This window comes from Chelonia mydas, chromosome 1 (assembly GCF_015237465.2).
Source record: "Chelonia mydas isolate rCheMyd1 chromosome 1, rCheMyd1.pri.v2, whole genome shotgun sequence".
NCBI classification, from domain to species: domain Eukaryota; kingdom Metazoa; phylum Chordata; order Testudines; family Cheloniidae; genus Chelonia; species Chelonia mydas.
Window position 1 is genome coordinate 293,795,077 of NC_057849.1, and position 15,632 is coordinate 293,810,708.

At 38.4% G+C, this 15,632-nt stretch overlaps 1 protein-coding gene across 1 annotated transcript in view; it reads left to right on the forward strand.

Annotated features, from left to right (window-relative positions):
- Positions 1-15,632, forward strand: part of YAF2 (YY1 associated factor 2) — a 47,638-nt gene that overhangs the window by 2,835 nt on the left and 29,171 nt on the right. The gene's annotated exons all lie outside the window — the stretch shown is intronic.

Genomic DNA, 15,632 nt, shown 5'->3' on the forward strand with positions numbered 1-15,632 from the left:
GCCATAAGACTTAGTCACATTTTCAAAAGCAGCCTTCTAAGTTGTGTTTACAGTACCATGTGTGCAAAGTCCTGAATTTATACATGCCAGTCACATATACAGATTGTTGATTCACATGTTTAATTACATTTGTGTGCACAAATTAAGCCCTAATCCTGCATTTGGATTTGTGCTGGTGGACCCCTGTGCCCATGAAGAACTTCATTGGACTCATTAGGGTCCATTCATAGATCCAGTTATAGGCTAGAGTGAGGACCTTTTGAAAGTGTGTTCCAGTAGTTCATACAAAAAAAGTTTTTGATCAGAGGGAAGACTAGTCACTCCTAAAATAACACTTTTGTTAGAGAGATAGTGGATGAATTCTGTAGTCTTTGCTTCAGAGTATAATATTTTTATAAGTAAAATTGATAGCCTCGTTATAGTTCTGAATAGGCATTAGTTCACATCTCAAAAACACTATCAATTTTTTTACTGTGTGGTATGACTGCCTTTTAGGCCATTGTAGACCATTGTTGAGGTGCCTTGGTGATTCAGAACAGAGAAATTTCCTACTTGGTACCTGACCTTTTTAGATTTTTGCATTTTTGTGAATGCTAAATTTCACTAAATTAACTCAGAATTGCAGGGGAAAAAATGCAGACAACTACAGACCGTGAATGTTGTGTTGTTTTGTTTTTTTGTTTTTTTCTTGAACACCTGGAGAACAGGTGAAAATGAGATATTTGAATTTTCATAGTTTCAATATTAATATAATTAAATATTTTCAGCCTTTTCATGTTTTCACTGTAGAATAATGGAGTTTTTTTACATTTCCGCAAAGTTTGACTTTTTTATTTTAATAGATAGGCATTGATTATGATTTTATAAAAACATAAATAAAAACAATATAAATGTGGGGGTTTTTTTGCATTATATTTTCCTATATTTTTGAACTATAATAAAAATGAATAATTATAGCAGATTGTATCATGGAGTGAAATTAACTTTGTGGCAGTATCATCTTACATGGTTAAACTGGGCAGTACTTGGATGGGAGACCTTCCAGAGAAATTCTGGATGTTGCAGGAAGTGATGTGATTCATTAGGTAGCACTCTTTTCCTTTTGTTAACACTAAACCAGTGCCCTAGCATGGTGCCAGGCTTCAATATACTGCTATTTGGATAAGACATAAAACAAAGGTCTTGACTGTAAGTTAAAAATTCCATTACTTTGGATAGTAAGGCCGGATTCCATTTTGGGTAACTTCACTCATGACCTAAATTCTTCCTGTAGATATAGTATTTTTATTTACTTTCTAACCTATGTTGTTTGTAGTTGCTGGGTGCGAAGTTATTGTGTTCCACTGCATAGGGAATTGCATTTCAATGCAGAATGAGGTGATTTCTCTATGTCCTTAGTAAAACATTTTGGGAACTTTCTGGATGAAAGATGCTGTATACATGTGCATAAGACAATATTCATCATGCCTTATGCAGCCGAGTCTCTCACTGAAATTCAACAGAGCCCTAAGATATTGCTTTAGAGAAGGAACTGGTAGTGACCTCTATATTTAGGTTGCCTAATACTTTCCATTATAAAAGATTCTTCTGATCTCTTTTGAGAAACTTTGAAACCTCAGTTGCTTGTACCAAGCCTTTGAAATTTAGCTGGGGGAGAGCCCTACAGTTAGATTAAGTGCCTTTTTTATTTGTCCCATGAAATTCTGCTCACATTTTGCTGAGATATAAAGAGCTGAAAATCATTACTTTCTGTCACTTGCCATTGCTCAGGAAAATTGTGGCACCATGCCAAAATAACAGAACATGAAAATATTCTAAAATACCAGGCCCACACCACTCCCCAAGCACCGGTGGACACTGCAGTGGGATCCCTGGGAGTAGATGCCTGTTCCCCCTCCCTCCTGTACCTACCTAATGGTACCATGTGGGGCAGATGTCCTCCCAACTCTGGATGGGGGTAGGAGAGAGGGAAAAAACTGAGCTGGCTTACCAGGACCACCCCCTGTGAACCCAGCACATGGTCCCTGTGGCTCATCTTCCTCCACGCACACGCACTGTAATAAGTCTTCTGCTGACAGCTAAAGTAGTTAGCTAAAGTAGTTAGTTAGCTAAAGTGATGGACGTCTATGCTGCAATGCTAAATATTCAGGATTCAAACCCTGCTGAAGATGCTTGATGAAGGGCTTGTTAGAGTTGTACCTAATAGAATTTGTTTTCCTTTTGAAAATAACGCCCCTAAGAAATTGTATCAACCAACCAAAGTATGTTAAAATAATGTTTGGGTTGCAAAGTTAAGTGCTCAAAAGTTAAAAAATGTAAGATTAGTTCTGCTTTTAATTGATCACATGCTACACCCCCCACTGCTGTCCACCCTCCCTTTCGATCCTTGTTTCATTCATTGCACAGGATAAACACACAAGGGGGCAGAATTAAGGTTGCGTGGGCAACTGTAAATCTGGCTTTTCCTAACTTTCAGGTGCTTAACTCTGTAAACAACATTCTTTTATCAGAGTTTTTAAAATGTAATTGAAGAGGCTTTTCATTTAATAGGTGGCTTTCTTTAGATTTAACAGAATTAAGTGGTATATCAAACTAACTAAATAGGTAGAAATGTAAACCACACTTTTATTAATGTAATTTCAAATAGTATTCCTTAGGAGTATAAGAACAGCAGAATTGCTATATAACAGTGTTTTTTCAAGTTATGGTCTGTGGGCCCTTGGGGGTCCGCAGACTATGTCTAAGCTTTTCAAAGGGGTCTGCACCTCCATACGAAATTTTTTAGGGGTCCGCAAATGAAAAAAGGTTGAAAACCACTGATATATAAAGTTAAATAGTTATGGTTTCTTGAAAAATATTTCTGAAGTTACGCTTTAGGGCTTATTACTCCCAAATTGATCTTTAAATTAACTTGTATTGCTTGCTTTGAATTTAGTAAAAATTTCATCTGGCTTCTAAACTGCAAATTGGTGCAAAGCTATACAAACCCAAAGAAAAATTGATTTGGGTTTTTGTGTGGATTCTGACATTTTATAAAATGTAGCACTCTTTAATAAACATGTTGGTCCACCGGCTTTGCATTACAGTAGGACCTCAGAGTTATCAGCTGACTAGTCAACCGCTCACCTCAGTTGGAACAGGAAGTACGCAATCAGGCAACAGAGACCAAAAAAAAGAAGCAAATACTGTACAGTACTGTGTTAAACATAAACTACTAAAATAAAAGGAAAGTTTTAAAAAAAACAAACAAACTTGACAAGACAAGGAAACTGTTTCTGTGCGTGTTTCATTTACATTAAGATGGTTAAAAGCAGCATTTTTCTTCTGCAGTAAAGTGTCAAAGCTGTATTAAGTCAATGTTAAGTTGTAAACTTTGGAAAGAACAACCATAACGTTTTGTTTAGAGTTACAAACATTTCAGAGTTATGAACAACCACTATTGCTGAGGTGTTCATAGCTGAGGTTCTACTGTACAACGATAATGCAAAAGAGATGTAGACTGGTATTTGAGGATCGCCCCAGTTTCAGGGGAGCTTCTAGAGGCATAGAGCTGCAGCCCCATCACATTCCACTGCTGAAATGGGGATATGATGGAAAAAAGGGGAGCATGGCTGGAGTATCCTTATGCTCTGCTGATCTCAGTTATAGGATTGCCCCTTCCACCCAGAATGATTTTGAGGAAAGCAAAAGACATCACTGAGTTATACCAGCAGACTGACAATGGTGCACAACTCGGTTAGGAAACGAGGTGCTCCAAGGCCACCTTTGAACCCCCACCCCTCCAGGCATTTGTTGTGCATTTCTTGGCTGTAGCAGAGGATCTATGATTCTAAGATCTGGGTCACTACATTTCTGCATGTATTTTAAAAAGACTGGGCTGTTTCTAGTAAACTTGTAAATGTGAGATAGAGATTTCCATTTGGATCTCTCATGTGGCTTTATATGCACTGAGAAATTATAAATCAAATGCTTTTTTTTTTTTTTTAGTTATCAGGGTCATTTTTCTTCATAAAACATGTGAAATATGTTTGGTCATGTGCCATCTGGGTATTTACAGTTACAAATTAGTTACATTTAACCAAATCTGGTATGTTTATTTCCTTTGAAATGCAGTACCTCTCAGTGCTGATGGCCAGAACATATCTAGCATATCTGAGTTTTAACATGTCTGCGTTACAGCAGCTTATTAAGAACTCTTCTTGTGTCTTCCAGTGTTGATTTATATTTCTTTGGGGGGTGTAGGGGGGGGGAGAGGAGAATTGGCTGCTATGCTGATTTTACAAAATATGTGACTGAATCAAGCTTGGTGTATTGACGAGCCAAAAGGGCTTGCATTTGCATGCACATATTGCAGTTTTTGAAAAAGAAATATTTGCAAGTGTTGAGACTGAAGACAAATTTATAAACGTATTACAAAGACATTGTAATGTATATGACTGCTTATGTCATTGGTCTTCAATATGAAATTATTATGAGGAAGAGCTGAGTATATCATAAGTAAATAGCTTCCTCTCATTCTATACGTAACCGTTAGGAGTCAGAAATACTGAACTGGACTCTTTTACGGTTTACATGACCTTTGTTAAATCTGCATCACAGTGCTGATTTTTTTTTTAAAATTATTTATCAAAAATGTAATTGAACTTTGAGTTTCAAAAAGCTTTATTTTTGCACAAGTAGTCAAATGAAATGGAGTTCTTGTATCATGATGGGGTGCCATCTTTATTTTGAACACTGTTAGGAACAGTTTGTATGGGAAGAAAAGAGGTCCTAATTAGCTGTTCAACAGAAGAACAGACTTGAACTAGTGGGTTTGAAAAATATTTATAGCCTGTTTTTCAGAATTAGCTCTGTGAGTGTTAAACGTATTTGATATTTTAAACCTAACTGATAGATAAATTTCAACCCATGTTCTTTTGCAAAACATTGTTTTTCAAAAATGATGAACTTGATATTTTGACTGTTTTATGTAACCCTCTCCTGATTTCTCCTGTATGTGTGTGTGTAAAAAAAAACAAACAAAAACACATTTCATTTGAATTTAAATTCAAAAGTTGTTCCAGTACTACATGAGCTATGTCATACAAATATGTCTGGTTGATGCAAACTAGGTTAGAGATTTCATCTGAGGTTAAGTCACAGAAGATGTTGGTTTTATTGACAACCAGCTTTGTGTTGAGGAGCGTGAAGTGAAGCTTAGGTAACTTTTAGGGCTGTCGATTGGTCACAGTTAACTCATGCGATTAACAAAAAAAAAAATTAATCATGATTAAAAAATGAATGATTAATTGCACTGTTAAACAATAGAATACCAATTGAAATTTATTACATATTTTTGGATGTTTTTCTACATTTTCAAATATATTGATTTCTATTACAACACAGAATACGGAGTGTATCATGCACACTTTATATTATTTATTAATGTTTGCACTGTAAAATGATAAATAGTATTTTTCAATTCACCTCATACAAGTACTGTAGTGCACTCTTTATTGTGAAAGTGTAACTTACAAATGTAGATTTTTTTTTTTTGTTACATAACTGCACTCAAAAACAAAACAATGTAAAAGTTTAGAGCCTATAGGTCCACTCAGTCCTACTTCTTGTTCAGCCAATTGCTAAGACAAACATGTTCGTTTAAGTTTACGAGAGATACTGCTGCCTGCTTCTTATTTACAATGTCACCTGAAAGTGAGAATAAGCGTTTGCATGGCACTTTTGTAGCCAGCATTGCAAGGTATTTATGTGCCATATATGCCACCATTCCAGCGGACATGCTTCCATGCTGATAACTCTCGTTCAATCAAAAATGTAATTAACGTATTTTTTTTTAACTGCTTGGGGGAGAATTGTATGTCTCCTGCTCTGTTTTACCTGCATTCTGCCATATATTTCATGTTATAGCAGTCTTGGATGATGACCCAGCACATGTTGTTCATTCTGAGAACACTTTCACAGCAGATTTGACAAAACGCAAAGAAGGTATCAATGTGAGATTCTAAAAATAGCTACAGCACTCAACCCAAGGTTTAAGAATCTGAAGTTCCTTCCAAAATCTGATCGGGATGGGGAGTGGAGCATGCTTTCAGAAGTCTTAAAAGAGCAACACTCAGATGAGGAAGCTACTGAACTTGAACCACCAAAAAAAAAAAGAAAATCGGCCCACTGGCGGCATCTGACTCAGATGATGAAAATGAACATATGTCAGTCCGCTCTGCTTTGGCTTATTATCGAGCAAACCCCATCATCAGTATGGACACGTGTCCTCTGGACTGATGGTTGAAGCATGAAGGGACATATGAATCTTTAGCGCATCTGGCATATAAATATCTTCTGATGCAGGCTACAAGAGTGCCATGCAAACTCCTGTTCTCACTTTCAGGTGGCATTGTAAACAAGAAGCGGGCAACTTTATCTCCTGCAAATTGTAACCAAACTTATTTGTCTGAGCGATTGGCTCAGGTAGGACTGAGTGGACTTTTACATTTTGTTTTTGAGTGCAGTTATGTAACAAAAAAAAAATTTACATTTTGTAGGCTCCTAAGTTTTATACTGTTTTATTTTTGAATGCAGTGGTTTTTGTACATAACTCTACATTTGTAAGTTCAACTTTCATTATAAAGAGATTGCACTGCAGTACTTAGATGAATTGAAAAATACTATTTATTTTGTTTTTTACTGTGAAAATATTTGTAATAAATATAAAGTGAGCACTGTACAGTTTGTATTCTGTGTTGTAATTGAAATCAATTTATTTGAAAATGTAGAAAAACATCCAAAAATATTTAAATAAATGGTATCCTATTGTTTGCGCGATTAATCGCAATTAATTTTTTTAATCTCTTGACAACCCTAGTAACTTCCTCTGACACCTTGAATTTCTGCGAGAACGTGAACTATGATGATAAAGAAATAGGAATCCGATTACTTCACACTGTGTCAAGGGAAAGGCCTTTTCTCCCCCTCCCTATTATCACTGGAACTGATGAAGTCAGAGCTATTGGAAAACCTCTATTTATTGCTGTTCTTGGCCTTCTAGATCCAAATACTTCAAGTGTTTGTTCAACCCTCCTTTTACACAGTTGGTAGATGTGTTTCCCAAAGGGCCCATCTGATGCAAATGTATGCTGGATAACATAGGCATAGTTGAAGGGGTTTGGAGAGGTGAAAGAAAAAGATCTGAGGATCTACTGGATAGGAGGGATTCATAGACTCCAGGGCAAGAAGAGACCATTATGATCATCTAGTGACAGTCTGATCTGCTGTATAAGACAAAGCCAGAGAACTTCCCCAAAATAATCCTTTCTGAACTAGAGCATATCTTTAAAAATAAAAAAAAATTCCAATCTTGATTTAAAAATTGACAGTCCATCACATCCCTTAGTAAATTGTTCCAGTGATGAATTACTCTTTCAGTTAAACATATATGCCTTGTTTCCAGGCTGAATTTATCTAGCCTCATCTTCCAGCCATTGGACATTTGTTTGCAAGATTGAAGAGCCCATTATCAAATATTTGTTTCCCATGTAAGTACTTATAGATTATAATCAAGTCGCCCCTTAACCTTCTCTTTAAGCTAAATATATTGAGCTCCTTGAGTCATTACTATAAGACGTGCTGTCTAATTTTTTTAATCATTCTCGTGGCTCTTCTCTGAACACTCTCCAGTTTATCAGCCTCCTTCTTGAATTGTGGACACCAGAACTGGCCACGCTATTCCAGCACTGAGCTCACCAATGCAAAATACAGAGGTAAAATAACCTGTCCATCTCAAGATTCCTCTCTTTTTGCATCCAAGGATCACATTAGCCCTTTTAGCCCCAGCATTGCACTGGGAAATCATATTCAGCTGATTATTCACCATGACCCCCAAATCTTTTTCAGAGTCACTGCTTTCCAGGGTAGAATCCCCCATCTTATAAGTGTGGCTTATGTTCTTTGGTCCTAAATGTATATATTTACATTTAGCTGTATTAAAATGCATGTTGTTTACTTGCAACCAGCTTACCAAGCAATTCACATCACTCTCTATTACTGGCCTGATATTATTTCTCTCCATTATTTACCACCCCCTAATCTTTTGTCATATGCAGACTTTATCAGTGACTATTTTATGTTCTCTTCCAGGTCAGGGTTGTGCTGAATCCTGTTGATCTATCTTAGCTATTTGTAAGGCATCTGTCACTTTGATATTGAAGTGCATTTAAAAAACAAAACAAAAAAAACTTAGGAGTTTACTCCTGGGATGCTTCTAGGAGGACTGCTATAGGTCCTAATGAGCATTCTAATGATTCTGGCTCTTCTGTTATCCTTCACTCTTTCACCTAAATGGTGTGTTTTAATATAATTTTTTTTTAAATGTGTGCAATTGTGATTAATAAATTTTGTGTTAGTGCCACCAATCTCTTCTTCAGCTATCTTGCTGTTGCATGGTCTGAGAGATATAGAGATTTGAATGAATACCTGAGTCAAGATTAATTTAAATAAGACAGAGATGATATTGGTAGGAAGAAAGCTTCTCTACCATCATCTAAGGGGAATGACCAGCTTGCATTATTTATTTTCTTGAAAGGTTTGGGGAAGGGCCGCCATCAACTAGAAAACTCCTCCATCTTTCCAGCTTTCATTTGAAAGCAATGACTTGTCCTTAAACTTGGCTATTCCATAGTGCTTGGCTCTGCCATAATTAGAACACAAAAATTGATTTTTTTTCCCCCAGTGGAAAAAGAGCATCTAAATCTATCATTCATTTAAAAAGTAGAACTACCAACTCTAAAAAATAGATAAAAGGTCAACTTGACTGCCCCCTTATGCTTTCCGAGCAGAAGAGCTTGTATCTGCTTGCATGAGGAGAGGGACAGAGAAGTTGAGGAGTGCTGCTTCTGTGGCATCATCTTCTCTTAAACTCCCCACTGTGAGCTGAAGAAAAAGCAGTATTGTCCACATTCCCTCCTCCTTCCTCTCCAGAAAAGTGATGGATATTTATACCCAATATTAACCCTGCTTTGAGCAATAGTAACTGTGCCTCTGCAGATAAACCCTGCGTGCGTGCGTGTGTGTGTGTGTGTGTGTGTTGGGAGAGGTCATGTTCCCATAAATCCCACAGATCTGGGGGTCTGTATCAGCTGCCTGCTCTGCAGACTCCCAAAGGCTTTCTCCTAAGAGGTTGTTATGAAGGAAACTGAGATTTCTGACCCTTCTAGCGCCCTTACATTTTGCCTGTTGTTTTCTAATAAATAGTAGCTGGCTGAGATCCGTACTCCTTTTAGGTTTTTTTTTTTTTTAACAAGTGTATTCCAGTATTTATTATGTGAACCTAAATTTCTTTCTAGTTAGAAAACATATTTGAAATATAAACATCACTTTGCTGCATACCAGTGGACCATACAAAAATACTTTTTTTGGGGGGGAAAATCAGTTGTAATACCAGTATATGAGAAGTTAAAATACTTTCTGTAACACAGCTAAAGAACATTAGGTTGCTGCTTTTTAAAAAAATAAATAAATAAATAAAATAGATCCATGAATGTAAATTTGGGTTTTCTAAAGCTGCTGAAATGGATATTTCTTTCTCAGGATGGACTGTTGTGCAGTGTACTAGTCCCCTGCAGGATGCTTGCTGGCCTCATCTGTTAAATGCCATCTGGAAAATAGGGCAGTATGTGTTTTAAGGGAATGATTAAATAGGGACACTGCCTCAAGAGGTAGTTTTCCACACATTTATACAGTGACTGATTAAACCATATGGGACCTGTACGTCTATTCTAATTGAATCAGCTTTTATAGAAAGACACAATTGCTAGAAATGTAGTAAATGGATGAATTCCAAGTAAATACTTAACACAATAAAATAGCTAGGAATCGTAAGGTACTGGAATTCAGTCACTGTTGGAAATCTGGGGTGGTTTGGAGGTTAGGTGATGGTGGTGTTTTTTTTGTTTTTTTTTTAAGTAGCAAATACAGAGATACAATACAATTCGTATGTATTCAGCGTATGGGTTTGGTCTACTAAGAGTTCCATAGCACCATTCAGGCCACTAGTTCCATTGTTTGTATTGTTAGGACTGTTGTATAATTTGCATAAGTAATGCAACTTGCCCTAACCAATATGGCATATAATGGCAGTGATGGTAATGAGAATAAAAAGGGAAGAAAATAATTTGGATTAGTTAAGTAAATTAATAAATGTTAGTCTTATCATGCACTGTCCTAATGTAGAACTACGGAAGACTAGTTAATCAGAAGATGGCTGTGTGTTGTCATTAGTAGCAATGCTTATGTAACATTGAAAGGTAAACATAGTTTCGTATATTCGGGGTTCTCAAACATTTGTATTTTGTGGGCTACATCTTTGTAGAGAGATTGGTCACAGGCCATCACCCCTCCCCTCACAATCTGCAGACCACCTCTTCTCTCATTGGTGATTCAATTACGTCCCTGTGGCAATGACAACAATTGCTTATATAGAAAGCAATATTAAGAAGGTATTTAATGTAATTATAGCTTCTTTCAGTATGATTTAGTGGATAGAAATAAGGATAGCCTTCACCATGTGAGGTCCATTGCAAATGTTCTGTGGACCACAGTTTAAAAGACAATTTTTAAAAGGTTTTGAATACTTCTTAATTTGTATATTACATTGCCAACATTCTGCACTGTGACACTGCTTCAGTCTAGAAGAAATGATAATTTTAAGTAGACGCTGCAAATTTACTTTCCATAGAGTTAAAGTTGAGGGGTGATATTTTCCTTCCATTGAAGTTGAGGGCAAAACTTCCACTGACTTCAGAGGAGCCAGGATTCACCCAAGGTCTCTAGTGAAGTTGAAAAAAAGTAGCTAGTTTTGTAATAATTTTTATTTAATATTGCAGTAGCACCCAGTAAGGATCAGTGTGCTGTTGTGCTAGGTGCTGTACAAAAACATGCAGAGATACAGCCCCTGCCCCCAAAGAACTTGCAAAATAGGTAGATAGGTCTGATATAGTCTGTCTTAGTGGGAAAAGAGAATTTTAATTTTTAGTTTTGAGAAACTAAGAGAATATTATTAGAGTATTTGGAAAAATTGAGTGCCTAGTAAAATTGACTGAAAGGGACGCCTTCAACTTGAAAATAATGTTGTCCGAAAATTTTGTATTTACTACACTTAAGACCATTATAGCTGAAAAGTTGATCTATGAGACTGTGTGTGTGTGCGCGCTGACATTTTTTAAAATTTCAGTATGGTTTTGTGCTTGACAGCTCTTTTGAGGTTATCGTAGAATATCAGGGTTGGAAGGGACCTCAGGAGGTCATCTAGTCCAACCCCCTGCTCAAAGCAGAACCAATCCCCAACTAAATCATCCCAGCCAGGGCTCTGTCAAGCCTGACTTTAAAAATCTCTCAGGAAGGAGATTCCACCACCGCCCTAGGTAACCCATTCCAATGCTTCACCACCCTCCTAGTGAAAAAGTTTTTCCTAATATCCAACCTAAACCTCCCCCACTGCAACTTGAGACCATTACTCCTTGTTCTGTCATCTGCTACCCCTGAGAACAGTCTAGATCCATCCTCTTTGGAACCCGCTTTCAGGTAGTTGAAAGCAGCTATCAAATCCCCCCTCATTCTTCTCTTCCACAGACTAAATAAGCCCAGTTCCCTCAGCCTCTCCTCGTAAGTCATGTGTTCCAGTCCCCTAATAATTTTTGTTGCCCTCCGCTGATCTCTTTCCACATCCTCCTCCTAGTGTGGGGCCCACAACTGGACATAGTACTCCAGTTGAGGCCTCACCAATGCCGAATAGAGAGGAATGATCACATTCCTCAATCTGCTGGCAATGCTTCTACCTATACAGCCCCAAATGCCATTAGCCTTCTTGGCAACAAGGGCACACTGACTCATATCCAGCTTCTCGTCCACTGTAACCACCAGGTCCTTTTCTGCAGAACTGCTGCCTAGCCACTCGGTCCCTAGTCTGTAGCGGTGCATGGGATTCTTCCGTCCTAAGTGCAGGACTCTGCACTCGTCCTTGCTGAACCTCGTAGCAAAGCGATGACTTACTGGTGCGGCGCCTCCTGCTGGTCGTCTGAGAATTAGCTCTTTTCCAGCATACGGAGCGCCCTCTGCAGGCCAGTGTCTCGCCTGCCGCTGGCCCCGTGTCCCTCCCAGACCCTGGTGCCTCTTTACCTCGGGGTTTTGCCCCCAGCAGTACCCCCTTACTCTGGGTTCCCCTCCCAGGGAAGCCCCCAACCCTCTAAACCCACCTTGCCTCAGTGGCTACTGGAAGTCATCATCTAGCCCCCTTTCACTGGGGCAGACTGCAGTCTATAATGGCCACTCATCATTGGCAAGGGGTTAGGACCTGCTGCCTTTGCCTATCCTTGGGCTGTACCTCTGCAGCCGCAGTACCTTTTGGCCTTAAACAAGGCCTGCAGCCTGGGGGTTTACCAGGCTGAGCCCCCTACCTCTCTTTGCCCTTCCCCAGCACCGCTTTGCTTCAGGTACCTTCCTCTCAGGCAGCTAGCCCTTCCCACTCCAGGGCCAGAGTGAGACTCCTTCAGCTTCTGTCCCATAACCCTCTTATAAGGGTCATCTGGGCTACTTCCCCCAGCTGTTCTAACTCCTCTTATTTCAGGAATAGGGTAACAACCCCGCTACAAACTTCATCATATTTCTTTTGGCCCAATCTTCTAATTTATCTAGGTCCCTCTGTATCCTATCTCTACCCTCCAGCATATCTACCACTCCTCCCAGTTTAGTGTGATCTGCAAACTTGCCGAGGGTGCAATCCACGCTGTCCTCCAGATCATTAATGAAGATATTGAACAAAACTGGCCCTAGGACTGACCCTTGGGGCACTCTGCTTGATACCGGCTGCCAACTAGACATGGAGCCATTGATCACTACCCGTTGAGCCCGACAATCTAGCCAGCTTTCTATCCATTCATCCAGCTCATACTACTTTAACTTGCTGGCAAGAATACGGTGGGAGACCGTATCAAAAGCTTTGCTAAAGTCAAGGAATAACACATCCACTGCTTTCCCGCCATCCACAGAGCCAGTTATCTCATCATAGAAGGCAATTAGGTTAGTCAGGCATGACTTACCAGTGCAGTGTATGCTGACTGTTCCGGATCTCTTTCCTCTCCTCTAAGTGCTTCAGAATTGATTCAACTGTATGCTGTCTAGATCACTACATGAGCAAAAGTATTCATTGTTTTACTTTCTAATGTCTTAATCTAAACATTTTTTTTTTTTTTTGCTGAAATCTATTGATTTCTGCCCATATGAAGACTTGCATTTAGTGGCAATTTCTTGGATCTGTGGAAATTCCACATCTGTGCATTTGTAGACTCTGGTCATAAGATAAGGATGATAAATTCACTATTTTCTTATATAAAATGCTAATAGGATTACAGCATAGGTACAAATATGCATCCTGATCCCACAAGATTTTCATTGTAATGGAATTCCCTGGCCTGCAAGGGGTTCTTCTTGAAGTCCGCAGGACTCCTCCATATGGGACCCAGTACAAATAGAGGTCATCCCATACAAGGCTGCTTGTAGGACTAGGGCCACAGTGACACATGCACTTTCTACTAGGACAAAAGATCAGAATATAATAAAAATTAAAAAGTTGTGAAAGCTATTAGTATTTGGTTATGATAAAATACATCAGAAGCTGTTAGTTCTTGTAAGAACAAGACAGTTCTGTCTTTATATGCATTAATTTTTTTATTAAATTATCAGTATTTGCTTTTGTACTTTTAAAGGAACAAAAGATAGATGGGAAAGGGACATAGATACAGAAGACGCTTAACCTCTCTGTGCCTTTTAAAAAAAAAAATCTTTTCTGTAACAGGATTTTAAAACATACCTGTTTCTACAGTGGTGTTGTGTGGATCGATCAATGTTTGTAAAGAAGTTTGTCACCCTTAGGTGAAAAGTACAACGTAAGTGTAAAGTATACTGAAGGTAAAAAGATCTTTTCTTGGTTGTAGCTCCTCTTTTATATAACTTTTTAATGGTATTGCAGTTTATACTGCATGTTTATTTCAGTATATTGTGACTATTGCATCCAAATTGCCACTTGTCATGAAAAATGTGTCTTCTAATGCTGCTCATAGTTGTAACCTATTCTGTAATTTCAGTGCTGAGCAGCTTTGTGTAGTTGGTTTTGGATTTTTTTGTTTTGGTTTAGTTTTAACTGCAATTAAAATTTTGCATAACTACCTTCCTTTTGCAAACTATATTAAATCAGAATGAATATTTACTGTCTGACACCACCCCTATAATAAAAACCTAAACATTGTACAATGATTATTAAGAACATCCATACATATATCGGTTATGTGGAGGTGTGCTTCTTAATACTATGTATTCTGATATTCTGTGTGTAACCTCTTCCCAGAAAGGTTTAAGTACATGCTTCCTGTATCATTTATAAAAAATATACCTGTTTGTGTTTTGTAGTTCTAGCATTTGCTGGAAATAAACAAAGTAGATATCGTTCTAGCTGGAAGGTAGGGAGTGTGTGTGTGTGTGTGTATTTTTTTTATTTATATATATAAAAATTCAAAATTAAATCTAACCAATAGTTTTTCATTATATTTGTTTGGATTATTGAATTAAGATACTTGAGTACCTACGCAGTTAGTTCTTTTTTGTGGGATTTGGGACAGAGATGATAATGTAGATAGAAAGTTGTAAAGATACACTGTGACAATTTGTGGTTCAATCCAGACCAGTAAATGGTGGTATCACCACCTGCCCTGCAACTCTGGGTGCCTTAAATGCTATTCTGACACCAACACGTAGCCGACAAACATGCAGGTCACACCCAGGCTTCCACCACCCATTTACTTTTTGCAGAGTGATCCCAGCACATTCCCAATCGTGAATTTCCCCCAAATTAATCTGCCAACATGACAATCTGCTTAGGCTCCCTGAATTGTGAGTTACTATGTTACCCCTCTCACCCTCAGCAAGTGGGACTTTTGCTCCTCAGCTGTGTGACAACACCCTGACACACCAGCTTCTCTACCCTGCCAGCAAACTCTTCAGGACTCTGCCCGTCTGAACCTTGCTCCCACTACAGAGTTCCCCAGAGACGTCTCTTTGCAGTGTCCAGCTCTCTTCTGGAATACTCTCAGAAGTTAAGTTGGTTGCTCCTTTAAAAAGACAATACACTGCAGCTCATTAATTTAACTGGGATTTGACAGACACTCTTACTTCAATCTCAGCACTGGATTGGTTTATAGTAAACAAGTTTATTAAATAAAAAATCATAGGTTTAAGTCATGCCAAATATAAGGAATAAAGATAGAAATGGTTACAAACAAACAAAAGTAAATCTACACTTTGAAGAATAAATTCTGGTCTACACTAAGAACTTATGGCTGTCACTGAGGGGAGTGGAAAATCCACACCTCTGAGTGACGCAGTTATATCAACCAAACTCCCAGTGTAGACAGTGCAGTGTCGATGGGAGGACTTCCGCATTAACATAGCTACCACCTCTCAGGGAGGTGGTATGCCTGTGCCAATGGGAGAAGTTCTCCTGTCAGTGTAGGTAACATCTTCACTAAACCACCCAGTGCAGCTGCACCCCTGTAGCACTGTAAGCATAGACAAGCCCTAAAACTTATCAGCAA